Below are 12,483 nucleotides of genomic sequence, written 5' to 3'. Positions count from 1 at the left end.
TCTGCTACAGCTTTCCCCTTGATAGATTTCTGTGTAACATGCGTGATGTCGAACTCTGATAGCAATAACCATCGCGCGGTTCTCCCTGTCAACGCCGGCTTCTTGAAAGGATACTTAAGAGGATCCATCCGAGATAACAGGATAATTGAATAAGACAACATATAGTGCCGGAGTCTCTGAGTAGCCCATACCAGTGCTAAGCAAGTTTTTTCAAGAGACGAATACTTTCGTTCATATTCTAGCATCTTTTTACTGATGTAGTATATAGCCCTCTCTTTGCGAGTATCTTTGTCATATTGTGCAAGCATGCATCCCATAGCTTCTTCTGTGACTGACAGATAAAGAAGAAGTGGTTCACCCGGTGTAGGTGGGACAAAAATAGGTGGGTTTAAGAGATACTCCTTGACTTGGTCGAAAGCCTTTTGACATTGCTCATTCCAAACTGTTGGTTCATTCTTCTTGAGAAGCTTGAAAATAGGTTCACAGACGTTGGTGAGTTGAGCGATGAATCTGCTAACATACTGGATTCTGCCCAGAAAACCTCGAATCTGCTTTTCAGTCTCAGGCGGTGGCATCTCTTGGATAACTTTAATCTTCACAGGGTCCACTTCGATCCCTCTTTGACTGACCACAAATCCCAACAACTTCCTAGAAGTTACTCCAAATACACATTTCTATGGGTTAAGGCGAAGTTGGTACTTTTGAATTCTTGTGAGAAACTTTTCAACGCAACAACGTGCCCCAGTCGTTCCTTAGATTTAACTATCATATCATCAACATAGACTTCGACTTCTTTGTATATCATGTAATGTAGTAAAGTCGTGGCTGTTCTTTGATAGGTGGCTCCAGCGTTCTTCAAACCAAAAGGCATGACTTTGTAGTAGAAGGTCCCCCACTGTGTGATGAACGACATTTTTTACATATCCCGAGGATCCATTTTTATCTGATTGTACCCCGAAAAACCATCCATGAAGGACAACAACGCGTGTCCTACTGTACTGTCCACTAGAACATCTATGTGTGGTAAAGGGAAACTATCCTTTGGACTTGCTTTGTTTAAGTCTTTGAAATCCACACACATTTTAACTTTTCCATCCTTTTTCGACACTGGGACGACATTAACAATCCACTCAGGGTATTCTACTACTTCCAAAAATCCAGCGTTAATCTGCTTCGTAACTTCTTCTTTAATTTTTAGAGTCCATTATGGATTCATACGTCGAAGTTTCTGTTTGATTGATCGAGTATCAGGATATAACAGAATCTGATGTTGAACAATATCTGTGCTTACCCCCGGCATATCCTCGTAAGACCACGCGAACACGTCTTTGAACTTTTTGAGTAAGTCTACTATCCCTTTGTGTTCGTTGGGAGATAAAGTGACCCCTATCCGAATTTCTTGAGGACTTTTTTTTGTTCCGAGGTTGATAACCTTTACTTCCTCTATTAGAGGTTGAACCCGACGTTCCTCTTCTTGTTCAAGTAATTTGATTATTTCAGGAGAAGGTTCCTCATCAGAAGATTCTCCCTCCGAAGCCAGATTATTAATTAAATTATTACTGCGCTCGGGATAATAAAAAATTTCTTTCATTCATTAAAAAAAATGGGGTAACAGGACTTATTGCAGACTTGACAGACTCACTTGACTAAGCAGGAAAAATAGACTCACTAGAAATAATAGACTCAGCAGAAACAACTAACTTACTTGACTCAACAGAAAAAAAGGACTCAACTGGCATGTCAGAGTGAACAGGACTAATGGGACCGACAGACCCAGCCTTGACATGCAACACAGGACTAACTATATGATAATTTGAGAGACACCCAACAGCGGGTTTGATTACAGACTGAGGATCCCTTTCTCAACTGACAACACTAAGACACTATGATCTTCAAGGAATAGCTGATCGATGTTGAGGGAGTCCAGATCGAGCTGCCAGTCTTCGAATTTCTTCTCTTTAACTTCTGTGCTTGTTTCCTTTTCAGGCCATTCCATGCCAAAGAAGATTTCAAACCCCGGCAGACGAGTACCTGTGATGTGATCAATGAACGGCTCTGGGAACCCACAATAGCGGAAGTTTTCTCCTTCTTTCACAAAATAACCATTGAGGGTCTGTCGATAGGGCTTCATTTTATTGAGATCAGTGGTGTGCCTTTGCCTTTTGCAATGGCCTTGTCCCGTTTTGTCTTCCAGTATTGAGTCCAATTTTTCTTAGTAGGCTTATATCCTAGTCCGAATGTGCCGATGATCTCTTTAATCACTGGTGCCTCTTTAATACCTTGCTGCTTGCGATCTAAGCCCATACTAGGGAAAAATCTCATTTTCTTGAATATATTAGCTATGCAACAATTAGAGGTATTTTCCATTGGAAAATATTCTTTCATGGCTTGATCCCATTGAACTGAGCATATCTTTTCAAACTCGAACCCACTAAGCTCTACTCCCTGTTGTTCTGGTTGAATCTCAAGCAACGGCTCTCATCCTTAGCTTCAGTATTGTTTATAATCCCTACAATTTCAGCATCTCCATGGAGAGTAATTACTAGCCCATCCTTGATAAACTTGACCTTCTGGTGTAGCGTAGAAGGGATGACTTTAATTTGGTGTAACCATGGTCTCCCTAACAGTAAATTGAAAGAAGACTGGGTGTCAATAACCTGAAATTCCACAGGAAATTCAACTATGCCTGTGGACAATCGAAGGTGCAAGATTCCCAGTACTTCCCTCTTGGTGTTATCATAGGTCCTAACACCTTGATTAGTGGGCTTGAGAACTTCAGTCTTAAACGCGAGATAAGTAGCAGTTTTCAACGGGCAAACGTTCAGTGCACTCCCGTTATCGATCAAAACCAGAGGTACCCTCATCCCGTTACAGTCAACTGTAATGTGCAACGGCTTAGTGTGGTTTGCCCCTTCTTTTGGGAGATTTGAGTCCGAGAAGGATAGGATATTCTCCACGTAAGTTGCCTCTACTATACTGGCCAGCTGATCTGGAGAAGTTTCAAGAGAGACTTGGGCTGTGTTTAGTGCTTTGAGAACAGCCTCCCTATGAGCAGTGGAAGCCATGAGTAAACCCCATACTGAGATATTGGCCCCTGATTTTTTCAACTGCTTGATCACGGAGTTATCTTCTTCGATACTTTCCTTGGTGGGATCTTCTCCTTCTTTTCTTGCTAGGGCTGCAGGATTATCAACACAGAGTTCTTGTGGCTTAAAAACTCTTCCCCCTCGAGTCATATGTCTAACTTCATCACAGGAAAGGGAGAAAGGCTTATCTTCTTCAATCAACAAGTATGGATCTTCGTCTGTCAAAGGTGCATGGCTTTTCAGATTCATTTGGGCCAACAGGTAACTAGTGAATACAGGACTATCGTAGCGAGGTGGGGATAAACAATATGTATCATCCGAGGTTAGATCAAATGGTTCATAATTCATAGTGAAAACCTCATCAGTGAAAGTTATCCCAGCAATGTGGTAACTAGGCGGTTTGACTTGGATTGGGTGGATAAGAGAGACGGGATCGAATGACAATGAGGTGTGGGAAACTATATTTAGGGTTGGTGGAGGTTGATAGGTAGGTAGTGGATTAGTAGTGACATTCGGTGGGCTAGGGATTGTGATCTTTTTGTTATCAATAAGGTTTTGAATGGCATGGCGCAAGGTGATACATCGATCCGTGTGATGACCAGGATTTTGATGAAATTCACAGCATAAGTTGGGGTTGTGTCCGGCTGGCAAGGGATTTGGTAAAGGTCGAGGTTGAATCGGGGTAAGCAACCCTTTTTTCAACAATTTTTACAAAGCTATGGTAAGGGTCATCCCTAAATTGGTAAATTGACACGGAGTTCGAGGTTGACTTGGGTGAACCTAGTTATTAGCCCGGGTCGTGGGTTGAGCTAGGGTAACAGAGGTATTGGCGATGTAAGTATGGTTGATATTGGGTTTGGGAACATATGGTTTCTTAGGCTTGTTATCTGAGGGGTTGGAAAGAATCTCAGAGGTAAATGCATCCTCGAGTTGGCTTCCGGCTTGTAGCAAAGCTTCAAAAGTAAGTAGGTATTGGGCCACTAGGTGCTGAGCATATCCTTGATAAAGGTTCTTTAGGATAATCGCTATTTGTTCCTTCTCCGAAGGTCTATCCCACATTTGAGTAGCCTTGGCCCTCCAACGACCAATAAAATCAGTGAATGTCTCCCCATTTTTCTGTTTAGTTGCTTCCAAATCCCTTCTTGAAGTCTCAATCTTGGTACTGTACTTATACTGATGCTAGAAGGCCTTTGACATGTTCTCCCATGTACCCACAGTAACTGGATCTTGAGACATTAGTCAACATAGTGCTGATCCTGATAAAGTTCTTTGGAACAATAATGTCATCTGTTCGTCGCTGAACCCCATAGTGCGCATGTTGGTAACATACACCTTAAGATGCGTTTTCGCACATCCTGTCCCACTGAACTTGTCCATTTTAGGCATCACAAACTTCTCTGGCAAATGGATTCTAGGGATGCGGTTCAGAGCTTCAATGCCTGCTGTAATTTCATCAATACCCTTTATGCTCTTCATAGCTGACTCCAATCGAGACATTTTATTAGATAACGTCGGATTTTCATCAACATACTCTTCGTCTCCGTCGAACTCGAAGACTTCACGTGGATGTTTCTCTTTAACCTTTTTTCCCTTTGGGTCATCTAGAGGAATTCCCGTCGATTCCGTCGTCTGTTCTAACATTTTCACTTTGCCTTTTATATTGTTGATATCATTGGCAAAGGCTGTCAAGATCTTACGGATCTCTGTGAGCTCATATTCTGAAGCCATCTCTGCTTGTTGACTTGGTACTGTGGTTCTTTCTAACTGACTGGACTTACAACTCCAACTAGGAGGTGGACGCTTGAGTTTGGGCGCAATGATAATCCTATATGACCCCATCAAAGGTAGATTTATTCAATTTCAGTATTACCCCCTTGATAACATTTCAAGAAATCATTTTATTGAGGTTTGTGCACCAATCCATTAATTAATCCATTCACACAATGAATATTCGAAAAGGAAATAGATATTTATTCAAAAAGAAAGATAGTTTTATTAAAAATGATTAACAAAGAATATGTTCTTATTAAAAACATCTTTCAACAAATTTGACTTGAACTATTTTTACATGGACGCTTGGCTTTGTCTTGATGGTCATCAGGATTACTGTCAGGCTTGACCCTCTTGGCTCTAACAACTGGCTCTTTGAATTCTGCTGGTCTGTCTGGATATCATAAGGTGCATTTGTTTCAAGCTTTCTCAATGAGGTGTACTAACTTTTCAGTCAAAGGCTCGGGGGGAAAGAAAGCTTTGTGCTGAGGTAAAGATAACTCTATAGGTACGTCATACTGTTCTGGGATCAGATTAGGATGGTAAAAAGATGTTTCTTCTAAACCAATGAGACGGACATAGTAGGATCCTTTGGTTCCTAGAACAGGGGGATCAGTCATCCACCAAGGGCACCTAAAACTGATATGACAGGCAAGGCGAGAGTCTAACCATTTGCTCCAAGTTTTGATGGAGTTGTGACGTACTAACAGGTTTCTCTTGGAAAAGTGCTCTGGCCCATATTCGAGGTTTGAGGGAACATTTACAATTTTGAGACGATCACAAAATCACATATAGAGTAAGTAGGGGCTTCCTTTGAAGCTTTCCCGCTCACCATTTTTTATGGTACCTAAACCTGAGAAAGTTTCAGCTAGGATGAGAGGTACCGGGTTGGCTTTCCTTGAGAATTGAAAGACTATATTTATGAAGGACTCATGGATAGTTTGGCCATCACTATTAGAGGTTAGTATATATTGGGCTAGGATTCCTAAACATAATCGATAATCTCTAGTGGCTCGCCAGGCTTCGGGTTTTACATTGATAGGATGACTGCGAGAGCGATACGGGCCCAATAAAGGTACTAAGTTCAGTCTCCTGTCATGGACTAAGGCCTTGGCTTCTTCCTTGGAAATGTTCAGTCCTGTGGCGAGGTCACCAGAATATCCGGTCTTCAATAAGGGCCTGACTAGAGGTCCTGAAGTGGATATCCTCATGATGCCACAATAATCCTCGTGAGTAGGACACAAATGCATATACCCTATATGGAATATATGAAGATAGCGGTTCCATCGCTTAGCCTTGGCACGTAAGAGGTTCTAGTCTATCTCAAATTGGTGGAAGTAGAGAGCACTCTTCAACATGAATCTCCCAAAATTGATCTTCTCTACGGGGTGCATTCCTATGACGGTTGTTTTGACTAACTGATCGATTGGGTTATCGCCTGCGATTAGCATCTTGGTTCGACACAAAAGGGTGTGTATTCTTCCAAGGTCCATGTAAAATATAAATCTTCTTTTTATTTAGAAAATATTTTCCTTTCAGAAAATCTTATTCTTATGGAAAACATTTTTTGAAAAATATTTTTTCTTGGAAAACATTTTTTTTAGAGAAGACCCTTTTTTTTTAAAACACTATTTTCTGGAAAATATTCTCCTCCTGTAAACTATTTGTCTTCTTTTGAAAATTTGATCTCCATTTTCCATTTAAATGGCCCAGCCTACCCTGATTGTTGGATTGGGATGGACTGGGTCATTATTGTAAAAGAGTAGATTCTTTATTAGGTCGGTGCACCTGTTTTAATTTTCAAAACGACATTTTTGATCCTGGAGGACAATCATACACTCTGATCTCACCATTCACATCACTCATATACAGTCATCAATCAACAAGTTCCATTCAATAAACAAACAACCACGATAAGTTCGAGTTGTGACCTACTAGGAAGGTTTCTAGACTCTAAGCTTACTACGTGCAATGCATTTTTATCTGGCCACCCTTGCCCAAGCACACCTATATACCTTTCGATACGTGGTGACTTGGTTTGATATACCGTATAGGTGATAATCTAAAACCTCAATTCACTTCTCTGAAGTAAAAAACAGCTAGTTTGATCTCCAGTTGAGAGGTGGCGCACAATGCTGAGCAAGGGCCCACTTAAATACCTCTCGTCTAGAATAGACGTAGTTTATCCCCCTCGTACAGTAGGGTACGGCGGGGCAAGATCTTGCTTAGGCATCGGTTTTGACCAAGAAGTACAATTGATATACTCAGATTATCTTTTACATACCTATGGGTACGAGTCAAGAGTTGTAGCTTTCATAAATGGTTTGGCATCCCACGAGGGGACCGACCACGTACTAGTACTACGTTGGCAATCGGGACATGTGACTGTGTGGCTCACAATAGGTCAAAGGCTCAGGTCGCTCCAGCCTGGGTACATCAATATACCTCTCAGAATCACCTGATCAGACGGTATTGATACCCCAGTTTGATATACCCTAAGGTGCGTGACTGGAGTTGTGGTTTTCATGAATGACGTCGCATCTCCGAGGAGACCGTGCCACGCACTAGTGCCACGTTGGCTATATGGGACATGTAAGTGTGCAAAATAATAAATGTGCATGTGGTGTGTGCAACACAGGGTGGGGTGTGCCTGGGGCCTTTTTCAAACAAATGGGCCCATGGGTCCAATCAAATCACTACAACATTGATATCACATGAATATTAAAGTACCAATCCGATCACATTCCCTCACATCAATATTATGATCAACATCAAACATATATCTCAAACAAGACTATGGCATGTTAAATAGGCAATTAAAAATTAACAATTAAATCGAATCATTGAAATAAGCCCCTAGTTCCAAATCTCAAAAAAAAAAAAAAAATTATATGGCCTAATCAAAGTTATTTTGAGGCGATCCAAAATAATTCAAAGTTTCTAAGGATATCGAATTGAGGGCATAATAATGATCGATGAAAATAAAGAGGATGTTTTTATTTTTTTTTATTTTTCAGAAAACAAGTTGATCTCAATCGAAAGCATTTTATGAAACCAAACAAAACAAAAAGATATACACCCCTATGTTATTGTCGGCAACATTCAAGACTTGATTCTTTTATTTTTCTTTTGAAAATGTATTATTTTTTTTAAAAAAACTTTCTTATCGATTTAGGGACTTGATGGAGATATAATTCAATGTAAGTTAACCCCTTAATTGATAGAAATTTTTTTGAGAATTGTAATATTTTTGCTGATTTTATATCAAAATTGTTAGATTGAAAATTTTCGACTGATAAAAACCTGCAAAAATAGAAGAACAGATAGGAACGGCTTGATCCATCAACGTCATGGGATTGGTTTTTTTGGAATCAATGGGTGCTTAGCAGCCATCCCCGTTGCCATGTGTTACAATAGTTGTTGCTGTAAAGCAAACATAATGGAACAGGCACACTTCATGTTCACCCCGATTATCAATCTCCGTTTGATCAACATTCTTAACTATCCAAAAATCGAGAGCAGCAGCAAATACTAGAACCAACAATATCGATAAAGCTAATCCAGAAAAATCGAGAGAGTAAAGAAAAAAAAATCTACGAACTTTATAATTCTGGTTTTTCGTTTTAAGCTAATCTACCCCTTTTCAAATCGAAATAAGTCGAGGTTCTCAAGAAAAATCGGAACATTAGATCAAAGAAGAAAAGAAAAACAGAAAAAACAGGAAATTTCTGCCATGAAATCCTTTTTAGAACCGATTCATATCGGGTTTGATTTGATCGAAATGATTGATGTCTCGATCTCAGTCGAAATTTGGGTTTATCACAGCTTTGAACCAGTGAACATGGAAGTTTTCTTCGATAAAAAAAACTGATTTACTCCTGATGAACTCTTTAATTCGAGTTGATTTTAAAAAAAAAATCTACTTTGAGTCAAAAGATTTAGCGATTTCGAGCAAAAGTTAAAACGATCGGGCTACGATTTCAGCCGATCGAATAGAGAAACATGTTCGGTTTCTCAGTTAAAAACGCTGAAGCATAGTTGTTCTTTTAAGGAAGATGATGTGTGAAAAGTAAACATCCTTTTTGCTTTTTACACACCAGCTAAAGCTGCTGTGAACATAACCCAAAAAAATGAAATTAAAAAAAAAAAAAAAATCGATTTTTTTACACCAGCCCCCCACGTTGTTGTTGACAGCACCTTTCTTTTAAAAAAATTTAAACCCCCCTAGCCCATTATTATGGTTAATGGAACCTAAAAAACTTAAGAAAACAAAAATAACAATAAAAATAAAACAAAATAAAAATTTATCAAAAGATACATCACCTACCAAAAAATTTTATTTTTTTAAAAAAATGAAAGAAAAAACAAAACCTACGTGATTCACTAATCATCACTCTGTCCTCAATTAAATTTCTTGATCTTCTAATTATTTAGGATCATTCTAAATACCCCCCGATTGAGTCACAATAATAAAATAAAATGAACATACCAGGGCAGAACATTCAGGATCCAAACACATGATCAAACATTGAACAATAGGATAAAAAAAACTAAAAAAACAAGAATAAATAAATAAACAGATAAGCTAATAATAAAAAAAAACTAGATCGCTTTAGCAATGCTCCCATACTTGGGGTTTTTCAAGTCTGATCCTCAATGTCTCTAGTCGAGTCGCCACTAAAAACGCCCTCGATCCGCGGGGTGTGCGGATCCGCTTTTGACCCTTGAGGTTTGGGAGTCGCCACCTAGTTATTACGGTCTAGGAACCGATCAATGACTCTAAACGGATAAAAAATTAATCTATAACAGAAAAAAATTGAATTCAGGGATCACATTACGGGGTTGAAAAGTGTTAGGCACCAACCCCGCCCGGCCAAAGTCGATCTCTACTAACTTCCCAAATAAGTTACATCGCTAAAAAAACCTAGATAATAAAAAATAAGAAATTATACCTTTCCGATAGCAAAGATCTTGTTCCTTCAGATCCGATAAAAATTACTCCTTGTACCGTACTCCTTGCTTCGTTCTGTCTCCGGATTCGATTTCTGATCTCCGAGGCAAGGTATCTCCTTTTTTCCGATCTGTATCCTTCGAGTTTGTTGTGGATTTTGGGGTGTTTTTGAAGGGCTTTTAGGACTTTTTTAGGCTAAAATCGAAGAAGGGATGTTAGGTAAGGAGTTGGGACTCCAAAACTAGGGTTTATGGGAGGCTAGGGGGGCTTTTAGACCTACTTCTCTTAGGGTTTATGATTTGATACGAAAATAGAGTGTGAGGACCCCTATTTATAGATATTTTTAAGGGTTGATTTAGATAGAATTAGTGTTTGATTGTAATTCTTTTAGTTAGAGTTGTGTTTTAGTTAGACTTGTTTTAGGTAGAGTTGTGTTTTAATTAGAATTATTTTAGGTGGAGTTGTATTTTAGTTAGAACTCTATTAGATATAGTTATTATTTAATTAGAACTCTATTATGATTTTGACTTTTGGTCTTATTTGATTGACTTTTAATATTTTGACTTTAGTCTTAATTTATTGAATTTAATTTTGACTTTAGTCTTGCTTAATTGACTTTAATTTTGACTTTAGTCTCACTTGATTGACTTTAATACCTTGACCTTAGTCTTGCTTGATTGACTTTAATTTTTTTGGAGAACCCTCCTCTATTATATTTTTAATTCTTTGGACTCCTAAATGGAGGGGTCCTTAAAGAAATATCTCACGAACCCTCAACAATTTTGCCTGAGAGCCCAATTGATCAATTTTTTTAGTTCAAAATTTTAAATTAATTTCATTAATATTTCACTTTAATTATTTAATGTTTTATTTATTAATTTCAAAATTTTAAATTATGAAAATTGTGAAATTATTGTTTTGTCCCCAGAGAAGACTTTTCACGTTTTAAGTCAGTTTTTAATGTTCTAGGATGTTTTAGAATCGATTTTTCATAAGGAATTCAATGAAAATATTAGTTTGTGTCATTTATGAAATTTTTTATGTGAAATGGTTGTGAACGTTATGAGGGGCATTTTCGTAATTTTGTCAAATTCTGTTAAAATTGGCGAAATGATTTATTTGATTTCGATTTGTTGTTTTATGTGTTCGAAAGGGTTTTCCTAATCGTAGCGTAGGCTCTAGGGTTGTTTTGATGTTAGGGGTATTTTGGTAATTTGATTAATTTTTAGTAATTTTTATCTTGAAGCTTCTTTTTGGGTCTGCAAGATGATGATTTCTATGTTTCTGAAGTCGTATTTTCCTAGCGTAGCGTGATTTCTAAGGCTTTATTAGTTCGAGGTACCTCATCCGAATTTTTGAAACATTTCTGGTAATAAAATAAAGCAATGGAAATAACATCCATTATTGGGAATCATTGCAATCGGGTTGACGAGTTGATTAATCAGGCGAGTGCAAAAATGAGGTGTCTACAATAACTTCTAATTCTCATCTTATGGTGTCATCCCTAGGAAAATGGTGCTTTTTATTAACTAATTAATTAATCTAAGTGTGTGTAAATTGAAAAATAACAAACAAAGATAATGAGTAACCCACTAGCAAAGAGAGGCGTGGGTGTTGCAAAATTATCTTTTGTACTAGACGGGGTGAAGACGAATTGAGTCGACTTAGGCCACCAACTCAAGATTTAGTGTGCGAACCTAAAGAGCGACGACGATATCGTCCAACCATCATCCTTCCCTGATCTATTACAATTTAAGCCTTCTTGAATAAATAATGAAAGAAAATTTACAAAGAACCTAATACAAAAATGAAATCATCTCGACCCCTTCTTCACTAAATAGTGAAGAGGAGTCTGATTGGTAAATGAGGGGATTGTATTACCCCGGATTTTCAACTCGTATCTCGAAGAAGTCAAAGGGTGATATTTTGAGGAAAATGTCAAAGAAGAAAATTATAGTAAAACACTCGGATATTATTCCATTCATTTTTAATGAAAATTGAATCCTCTATTGGATTTAAAGAGGTCAAAATATATACTTTAACCTATAAGCAAGTTCGAATTCGAGTTCGGATGAAAAAGTTATAAAATCCTCGAATTTCATGTTAAATGAGACCCAAAATAGTAAATTTTCATTAGAGCGAGAATCAAAAAAATTTGACGGCTCTATGAGGTCCGCAACGAAAAATTATTTGAAATGAAATACTCATATGTCATTTTTTGAGTTCGAATGGTCAAGATTTCCTCGAAAATAGAAATGAAGGAAAAATACAAAAATGCCTCTAGCTTTTATTATAAAAAGAACCAACTCATTCTTTTATTCACTTTCTCCTCTCCAACTCACAAAGAATCAGCCCATTCTTCCAAACCTAGGGTTTCAACCTTTCCCATCAAGATTTATCCTAATCAAGTCCGAGTTGAACCTCGACGAAAAAGTCAAAGTCATCGGTGTTGTCGAGTTCCACGTGCTCACTCCATCTAACCTCCATTTTCTTTTCGTTCTCTTGGGTTCTCACCAAAAATCAGCAAAGGAATTTTGATTCTACCCACGTAGAGGCTCACCCATTTAGAAGAAGGGTCGTCCATCGTTGTAAGAAGAGGAAGAACACCTCCATCGAGGATTTCACAACCAACCCGATTCGTTTGGCACTCAAGTTTAATCGAATTCGAAGTTCCGA

This window comes from Akebia trifoliata, chromosome 12 (assembly GCF_017979445.1).
Source record: "Akebia trifoliata isolate Shusen 1 chromosome 12, ASM1797944v1, whole genome shotgun sequence".
In the NCBI taxonomy this organism is placed as follows: Eukaryota; Viridiplantae; Streptophyta; class Magnoliopsida; order Ranunculales; family Lardizabalaceae; genus Akebia; species Akebia trifoliata.
The sequence above is the reverse complement of the archived record's forward strand: the minus strand, read 5'-3'. Positions refer to the sequence as shown.